The sequence below is a fragment of the Manacus candei genome, unplaced genomic scaffold (genome assembly GCF_025592945.1).
Source record: "Manacus candei isolate 608988 ecotype Guabito, Panama unplaced genomic scaffold, ASM2559294v1 h1tg000025l, whole genome shotgun sequence".
Lineage (NCBI taxonomy): Eukaryota > Metazoa > Chordata > Aves > Passeriformes > Pipridae > Manacus > Manacus candei.
Genome location: NW_026138073.1, coordinates 10,776,348 through 10,786,452, shown reverse-complemented (window position 1 = coordinate 10,786,452; position 10,105 = coordinate 10,776,348).

Sequence of the window (10,105 nt, the reverse complement as noted above, 5' to 3'; positions counted from 1 at the left end):
TATCTGTAACAGTGTACTAATTGCAGATGTTCCTTATGTCAAGCTTGCCCAATCTGTCAGCTCTAGGTGATACTTAGAGTGATGGCATTGAGAACTTTGTGCAATTAGTCTTTTAAGCTTTAAACTCTCCAGTTAAAATATACAATAAGTTGCTAATAGCAAGAGGAAGTGAACATGTCACTTGTGTAAAATAAAATGTCTTGTGACAACAAGACAGTTCAAAGCCAAAATTTTAAGCTGGAGAGTAGGTGTTGGAGAAGAAGACACAATCTGAGAAGCAGAACCTGTAACAACCAAATAAATACCCTGAGCTTGGGTAGTAAAGACACTCCAGCAGTGGCATTAAAGGCAAAATGGTGTGTTTACATTTCTGTTGTCTTAGATGTTCACCAAATTCTGAAGGATGTCCTGAAAATACTCTGGTGTTTATTCATGCTGTAATACCAGGAACCTTTTATCAACTTCATCTGAAAATGCTCAGTTGTGACTGAACCTGCTCTCACCTGTTTTTTTCTAGATCACTGATAATTATGGCACTCTGTATCTGGACTGAAACTCTTGAAACAGTGGGTAAACAGCAAAGCTGTGTGGGGTTTTTTTAACTTACTGGTGAAATTTATCCATTCCAGGTCCAGGAGTGGTTATGATTATAGTTATTGTAAACATGGAAAACACTTAATCATCAAATTAGTAGATGGCTTTCCACATAGCATGAGTTTTAATTATATTTTGAGCACTGTAATTTGCCTTGAGTAACACAAGCAGCCTGTTGGCCTGTGCAAAAGCTGTGGGGGCAAGTCAGAGACAAAAGGGGAAGTTGAATATTCTGTAATAAGCATTGAAATTCCAGAATTAGACATGAAAGATTTTTCCTGTGTAACTGAACTGTTGAAAGCTTCAGATTCTCACAAATCCCCTCAGAGCTGCTTTGACAAAGTCTTGAAGTGTTTACCTTTTTTCAACACATCTCATAGTGGAAGAAAATTGAAAAATAGAAGGGGGTGGTTAGCTCTAAACTGGAGTTCCTACTTGTTTAAATCTTGTGCTTGTCAAGCCTCCCCCAAATATTGGCAAAGGAAAAATTCCTGGATGTGCCTTAGAAGCAGTGAGAACAGCAGAGGAAGGAAGGATCAAGTGTTTTAACTAAAAATAGTGGATCTAATGAAGCAAACCACGTTTTTGTGAGTTTGCAACGTTATATAATTTATCCTCCAGGTTGTAATTCAAGTAAATGAAGAGACAGGTTTAGAATTCCTTTTTAATTGTCAATACACAGTCAGTGTGTGATGGAATATCTTCACCTCCATTAAGGTGTGTGAGCTCACAAGTTGGAGCTGAGTTGCACAGTTTCCAGTGTTGCCCCTAAAAATAGCAACCATCCTTTAAGATAATTTCTTTGCATGGCAAAAACAGGAGCTGTGCTGGCCCAGAAGTGTTAGAATGACAAGATGTTTGGGAGGCAGTACTGATTGTCTGCTTACTAACTGCAAGGCACTATAGAAAATACCATTTGTTTATTTTGCAGAGCCAATGTCACTGGTCTGCTGGCTACTGGTGGTTTCTCTTGGACCAGCAAACATGACTGTCCTGTTGGGTGCTTTGTGGTGCTTGGTCTGCAAAGGGAGAACTTATCAAATTACCAAAACCAGCTGTGTAAGTGTCTGCAGCAGATGTATCTGGATAGGGAAGAAAAGAATGACTATCTTATCTAGAGGTTCAAGAAGACATAGCCAAGTTTGGAGGTTTTTTGAGCTATAGTACTTTTTACTAGCTTTTCTTTAAACAATTTGCCACTCTTACAATGCATGCAGTCTGAATGTTGTGGTGAAAATTTAAATAGATTTTAGATTCTAAATAGAAAATTCTGACTTCTAAATAGAAAAAGTCTTAAGAGTTTTTGGAAGATTTCATTTGTAATAAACGAGGTTTATGACCATTTGACAGCTTTGTTTCGTCTGCTGAAAGGACAGAAGTGTTGTTTCTTTAGTTAACTTGAAAAAAATTAATTACTGTAGTCTCTTTTTTTTTTTTTTTTTTTTGGTGAAATACGAGAGTTGGGGGGTTCTATATGTACCATGACCTATAAGGAATTAACTTTGTCCCCCTTTCCCACTACACCCTGCTGAGTTCCCTGCTGATCCATTTGACCTCTCTGCTGCTGCTCTGTGCCTGCCAACTGCAGGTACACATAAGTTGTAACTAAGTGGACTGAGAACTGAGGTTTGTGAACCTGGGAGTGTGTTGACAAGAAATTCCCTTTAAGCAGCACTTGGCCTGTTGTTGCTGTTTGCTTTTAGCAGAGGCTGCTGGTTGTGGGTGCATGCTGGCTTGGTTCACTACCTTCTTGCCTTGTAAAAATGTGACTCTTGGAAACCTGGCACGGACTTTTCCTTACATAATCTTCCCTTGGACATGCTCTGACTTGGGGCTTGTGTGGTGTGTGGGTGGAGGGCAATTTAGAGCACTGGTGTCTGAACTGTTGCAGATGGTGATGGAGTAGAAGTCATGGGCTGGCATGGTGCACTGCTAGGGGAAGGAGGAAAGAACAGGAAAGAATTATTGGGGGTGGGAAGGACTGGTTTCATCTGGGATTTTTCACCCACCTCTCTTTTCCTCCCTCACCTCAAGCAGGAAGAAAAATCATCATGGAGCCTCTACCACCTTGTGGTTAAAACCCTGTGCTGGGACTGTATAAGCCAGGTTTGTTGTCAGGTGATGTGTCTGCTTCTTCCATCCTGACTTTCCTGGGTAGTGATACCAACAAGCAGACTGGGAAGCAAAGACTTCACTGTGCACTATTCTATCCCTTTGCAGCCAGAACTTCCCTCAACTTGATTCATTCTGTTCCTCTACCCATCTGTCCCCCTTGACAAGATTATTGTCATATCCCAGTGGAATATGAGACCTTCCTACTCTCTTTCCCCAAAATAAGAGGCCCCATTCTTTCCCTGGAGCAAACACCCCTACAAATTAATTCTTTTCCCCTTCCTCTGGCACTTCCAGGCTTTCAATTACAGTCCTGATCTCCCCATTGCATTTTTATTGCTCTTGAATGTTAATTTTAGTGACCTTTGCCAATCCCCTCCCTCCTCCCACCAGTGGGGCAAGCTTTAGAAGGATTACTCCTCTCAAAGGTGATGAAAGGTACTCCTTGACTGCCAGATTGGCATCTCCCTAACACTGAAGGTCTCTGCTGGGCCAGGAAGGTGGAGGAAAAAAGCTTGGGAAGCAGGCCAACTGCCTCCCACGTTGGATGAACCATCATTAAACAGCCCCTTCCCTTCAGGCTCCTGTTTGCCTCTCGCTCTTAGTAAAGGAGTTGAGTTTCTAAATTAGGAAGCCTAAGATTCTGCTGTTGAGATGTTCACATTTAATTTAGTTTGCACTCTGCAGGGGCTGAAGTTCACCTCGCTGATCCTGACCTCAATCAGCAGGAAATGCAGACTTTTAAAATGTGTTTGTGCCTTGTACTTGGGTTTGTTATCTGGGCAGTGACAGCAAAGGTTAGAGCTCTGCTTTGTGTTACATCTGTGGTGTGACTGAGTTGGTTGCTTAAAGTCTCTGAGGATAAGCTTATATTGCATGAGTGAGAGGATTAGTTGCTGTTTGCACAGCATTTTGAAGTTATAAAATGAGATGTGTTAAGAGCAATGTCACTGACAGGATCTATTTGATGCAGATCTGTTTCTAGCTGATGGCCTGCAGTTGTGTTGGGTCTTGTTGGGGGCCCTGTGAGAAACCGAATTCCTGGACTTCCCTACTCAAATTCTTTTAGCAAGGTGAGGTGGGTTAGCCTTGGATGGCATCAGGTACCCACCAAGCTGCTCTCTCACTCTGCCTCAGCAGGAGAGGGGAAGAAAACACAATGAAAAAGCTTAGGGCTGGAGATAAGGACAGAGAGATCACTCATCAGTTACTGTCACAGGCAAAACAGACTCGACTTGGGGGAAAAAAGTTTAACTTATTGTTAATCAGTACTGGAGTAGGATAGTGAGGGATAAAAACTAAACCCACCTTCTCCCACAGCTCAACTTCACTCCCAACTCTTCTACCTCCTCCCCAGGGGACAGGGAGGTGGGGAATAGAGGGCTGTGGTCAAGTCATAACTCTTTATTTCCACTGCTCCTTTCTCATCAACTGCTACGGTGTGGGTTTGTTCCGGGGAAAACAGTCCTCCACAAACTTCCCCGATGTGTGTCATTCCCACAGACACTTAGGTTTACACTTTTGCCTTCATCTCCCCTTTATAATATCAAGTACAAGTAGGCAGTCAATGCTTTTGAGATGGGATTTTAAGGCTTGGCACTTTTCCTGTGGTCCTGCTGCTGTCCACAAAATATCAAGGGTATGGCAGGGCTGTTATTTAGCATCACACCATCCGTGCATTGCTCCCGTATTCCAAGATTCTGTACCTGTAATCCAGGTTTAAACTACCTTTGCAATTCATCCTAGTGGCATATGATAGCAAGCATAGGTTGCCCCTAAATACTGCAGAAGACTGTTGAGCCCTAAGTTACTTTCTTCCAGCTCAGTAGGAAAGACAGCTGTATTTGTCAGATACTGAGAAAACAATACATTTCAAAATTCAGAAAATTCTAAAGGTAGAATGAGTTCCTGAGTAGAGTTTGGACACATTTTCCTTACATGCTTGTTTTCTTCTGTTCTTAAAAAAAAAAAAATGGTTTCAGCACACTTCTTGTTATCCCTAATACTTTTTTTTAAAGTGATATTTATGTATAACAAAATGCAAGATGAAAAAACACATTTTATCATCTCTAAACCTAACATAAACAAATGGGATTAGCTACTCACACTACATCCCCTTATAAAAATCTGCAATATTACTTACTTGGTTTTTTTTGTTTGGTTGGTTTTTGTTTGGTTGTTTTGGGGTTTTGTGGGTTTTTTTAAGATTTAATAACTCAAGGAAATGGAAGCAGGGAGGGGACAGCATAAGGCAAAGAATTGCTCTAAATGCAACTTTATTCCAGAACCTTGTGATTTGTATCAGGAAGCAGGCAAGACAGTATGCACTAGAGATGGACCACATTCGTCTCTGACTTTGGCCAACATTGTGGCTTTTTTCCAGGTCTTACATGGCATCACCACTTGCTCTGGTGGGCTATGATATGGAGTGCTCACCTTGCTGCTTTTTCATTGCTTCTGTGCTGTAAGTAGGTGATTGATACCTGTAAGATCAAAACAGTTTTTCCAGCTAGCCCTAAAAATAGTAACATGCATTTAAAAACGTAATGATTTTCCAAGTGAAATATGAAAATATCAAGGTAATTCTTACACTAAAACGTTGGAGGTTTTTATTCTTGTGGTTTCCTAAGTCATCCTTTTCTAGAATGATGGTACTTTAAATGTATTCATTAATTATTACAACATGAAAGATTGTAACCTTTAATTTGAGGAGTTCTTACCCACCGCAAAGGAAACTGAGCAATAGTTTAATACTCTTCATCTTTGATTTGTGTTATGTTAAAATTAAGATGCCAGTAGCCAAAGCAAAGATAAAATATTGTGTGGAGCCCTTCTTCAGCTTCAGTTGCTTCTTTGCTTTTCTTGTTTTTTATGTGAGCTCAAGTAGCCATTAAGAGTCTTTCCTTCCAAGATCTTTCTCTTCAGAGATTCAGCAGTCAGTGCAGAGAGTAGAATTAGTCTGCTTGGAGAGTCCACAGCTTGTATCTGAACAGCAGAAAAATATCCTGAAGGAACATTCACAGCCCTCATATTGAAAGCTTTGTAGAATTAATGTAGAATAAGTAATCGATGCTTCTGATTTATGAAGACCACAGGGCATCTCAGAGAAAAAACAACAACCAGAATGCATAAATTATTCTAACTAATTTCTAAATGCTGGATTGTAACATAGGGTACCGGGTTTTTTGGCCGTTAGTCTCCCACAAAGCAAGACAGAGGTGTTCACTGTCTTCCCAATTTCCAAGCTATGCCTTGTCAAATCATTTGCAGGTACTGAAATGAATCTTCTGTACAAGACCAAAACACAAAAGCAAACTTCTGTCTTACGAGGGCTTTTTTCTGTGGCTGCTGTTAAAACAATAATGTCTGGATTAATACATGCCATGGTCCCAAACAGGGACGGGGAAAAAGGACTGAAAATCTTGATGGTATACAGAATTAGCCTCCTCCTAGTAAAAGAATGAGTTTATTTATTTCTCAGTTGTGTTTCTGGGAAGGTTTCTGTAATTTGTCAGGTATATCTTATCTCCCTGAAGATACCACAATGGGAAAACTCCTGTCTCCTGAATTAAAACAAAAGTAGAACAAATTCTTCATATTTTACTGCTTTGTGAATGAATTGCTATAAAAATGAGACAGGTTTGTTAAAGCAAAGGAAACAGACTATTTTCTATGATAAGGAAAACAGTAGGTAAAGTGCTTATATGATCTTCTGGGCTCAGAAAGACCACAAGCTTATTTGAAATGTGTTTACTTGTGAATTATGATCTTTTGGGTTCTTAGGTGAAAAGGAAATGGTTTTCAACAAGTGAGATCTGTAACCTCATCAAAATTAGGATGTACATTTTGCATCAAGATCACTTGCTTGAAGTAAAATCTCTTAAAGTTACCCAGGATTGGCAGTGAGGGGAGGAGTGTTTCCTTTTCTGTATTGTGTGCTCTGAAGGTAAGATTAATCCACAGATGGAGGGAAGTCTGTGAATCCTGTATATAGGACTGTAGCATCCAGCATTTAGGCAGCAGGAAAATGAGGAAAATAGCAGCCTTTCTGATTAAAGCCTTCTCTTGGGTTTTGGGTTTTTTTTAGAACCAGTAATAGCTATTTAGAGACAAATACTATGAACCACTCTTGCTGCTGTCTGTTCTATTTCTGTTTTTTTCCTAAAGTCTTTGCATATTTGTTTTTGTGCCAAAGAAGAGGCCAATAAGCTGAAGAAAGAGAAAGAAACTGGAATTACTTCTGTGGTAAAAAGTGATGTTAATGTTAGCTGACTTATCTAATATTTCTCTGTTCTTTAAACTTCAGTCAAACTTAGTCCATCATGATGAAAAAATAATGAAAATGTAAGAGATGAGGTAAAGGGTTGTTTTTCTCATCCACAGTCAGGTGGCAGAGAAAGCAGTGAAAGTGCATAAGGGTCATGATGAAATTGTCTGTACCAAGTGACTCACATCCTCAGAGAAATACCTTGGGCTGTTTATGCAGAATTTGGGAGAGCTGAAAATCAGTAAAAGGGCAGGAAACTGTGTTTTCATAAATCTTAAATTTTCTGTGATGTCTGGCTTTCCTAAAATACAGTAGCCAGTTCTCATTTCAGATTAACCAGGGATGGGATAACCCTTTTCTATCCCACAGTGTAGTATTCAAGGAATTTGACGACTTGCCTTGGGAAACTCCTGAGATATTAATATCTGAAGCACAGAATGAGTGTTTAAAATAGTTTTATGGCTTTTGGAGAGTTGTGGATTGGTCACTTGATAATTAGGGTATTTGATTTTTAATGCCAAGTAATAACTCTCGGGCACTTTTTGCTCTACAGCTATTTTTCATGTGACATTTTCAGCATGGAGCAGTGCTCCCAGTCCTTTACTGCAGTGTGAGAAGATGGATAAATTATTGATGGAAACAGAAGCAAATTCTATTGCCACCACAAAAAGAGTATCAACTAAGGCCTTTTAAACATGTTTTTACGTGTTTCCTTGTAGTTTGCACAGATCTGATCTCACCAATGTTATTTTTAAGTAAAATACAATTTCCACACACAAACATCTGGTGTATGAGCATAGTTTGCTGTCAGCATGTGGAAGCTTACTGGATTTTATTGAATGTCACATCTGCTATGAAAGCATAGGGAATACACCATTCCAACTTGTTTCTGCCCATCCCAGTACCATCCTTTTCTGTGCCTAATTGTTATACTCCTCTCTTCTTCCAAGGACCCTGAAATGGAAAGGATATGCACTATGAGTCCATGGTTTGCACTCTGTCATCTACCTGACATTTTTGAGGCAACAGTTGACACTATTTTACTGAGTTATCATTTTTTAGATTGATCTGGTTTAATTCTAAACGAAACCATGGCAGTGTCTGCTGGCATGTGCCAGATCACCACTTCAGCTGTAGTCAGCTTTTCAAGAGGGGCAGGTATTGGAATCAATGATCCCCAGTCCATTTGCCTCTCCCCTAATTTTCAGAAACAGAGTCCCTGTGAGTCTATAAATACTTGAAACCAAAATGATGTATGATGTTGACTTCAAATGAATATGGATGTTGCTAGAACTGATCCTTCAGCTCCAGCTGCTAAGTCCCATTCTTCCTTCTCCTTTGTGTATTAACATTTGACCTTGCAAAAGTGCTGTTTCAAAAGGACATCCAGGACTCATTTTCTGGGACAATAGCAAGTCACTAAGCTCAGGCAGCAAAAGCACTTTCCCATTCAACAAACTGAACTTAGTGTGCCCTAACTCAGATATGTTTGTATTTTTCAATTATCTTCTCAACTGCTTATAAAAAAGGTGTAATTTTTTTTAATTGTCTATAATCTCCCAAGAAACTCTCCCTTAAAATTATGAGGGAAGTGTTCATGATAAACTTATTCTTAGGCTGGGCCAGACTTTGCATTTGCTAATAAGCAGGAACATCTGGTTGTCGCTGTCAAAGCCAATGATAAACACTGGAAAAATGTCACTATATAATTTTGTAATGAACTTTATCAAGAAAAAGGGTCTTGAGAGTTTTTAAAGCTTCTTTAGAGGTTTAAAAAGCCCTCTGGCTAAGAGCCAACTTCAGCTTCTAATATTTTTTTGTCATCACAAAAATTAATTTTTACCTTATCCTGTCTGTTTTCTACTAGTGTTTTCAGGAGAATAATTGTTTGGAAGTATTCTTTATCTTCCTTGGGACTTAATCTTGTGTGATCTCATAGTTTTTTATTAAAAACAACAGAATACTGGAGTAAAAAGGGCTGTTTGCATGCGTCATGGATATAATTAGGCTGTCACAAATCTCCTTTTCTACTCAAATGTTTCATTTTTGTTTATCTTTGAATTCTTCAGTGGAGCAATGTGGTTACATCAGTGGACACAGAGATTTTTCAGGTATTGGAAGGTGAAACATTTGGTTCAATTTTGAGTGACAGGAAGTGATTCTAGAAGAAAAAATATTTATATAATGAACCTGTGAGTTTCAGCATTAAAGGAGGATTTTTTTGAGGTGCCATGTACTCCCTGTTCAGTAAGAGGTTAAAACCAGCAGCATCAGATTCCCTGTTCAACTCCTACAGTCAGGTTTGGTGCTGATGTTGGGACATGCCCCTTCTGTGTCCTCAGCTCACAAGATAAAGATCATCCTGTCATTATTTCTGCTTATAATTTGCAAATGGGTTTTTATTAGACTCTGACCCCACCTCAGTGTTTGGTGCTGTGCTGCCAGCAAAGTCCACTGCCTTTCAAGAAGGATCTTACCATACTTGATCCTTTCTCCTAACACTGTGCTTTTGTAACTTTGGGGCCTGTGCTGACAGTGCCCTCTGCTCTGAGAGTTATCTTTCATTTCTCAAACAGAAGGGAAAAATCCTACCTTGTCCAGACGAAACTGAAGTTTTCAGTAAAACTGCCACTGTTTCAAATTTGGGAAAGAAAACTATCTTTATGTAGAAGAAAAATTTATTTTAGGATTTGTTTTCATTTAGAGTCAGCGGAGCAAAACTGTGTTTGGCTAAACAGAGATGATGGAAAAAAATCTAAATGTTTCCTATGACATACACAGACTCTGCAGTCGTGCAATATTAATACAGTATCCTGCTACATGGCAAAGACTCAAGGCTTTGCCTACTCATGGATTCTAGCAGTAATGTCAGTGGGAATAGACAAGCAATACCAAAACTCCTCTCCATCATTTAATCATTACTACTGCTTTATTTACACAAAAGTTCAGCTTGAAGAGGAGCCTCTTCCATTAAAAGAACTCTCTATTAATTTGTGACTATTTGTGCTGAAGCTAAAATGTGCAATGGATTTTTAATTCAAAGCAGCAAGAAAAAAAAGGAAGTAGAGGTAGTGTTATTTGCAATGTATCTTCTTGCCAGTAAAAAAAAAATGTCCCTTTATGAAGCATATG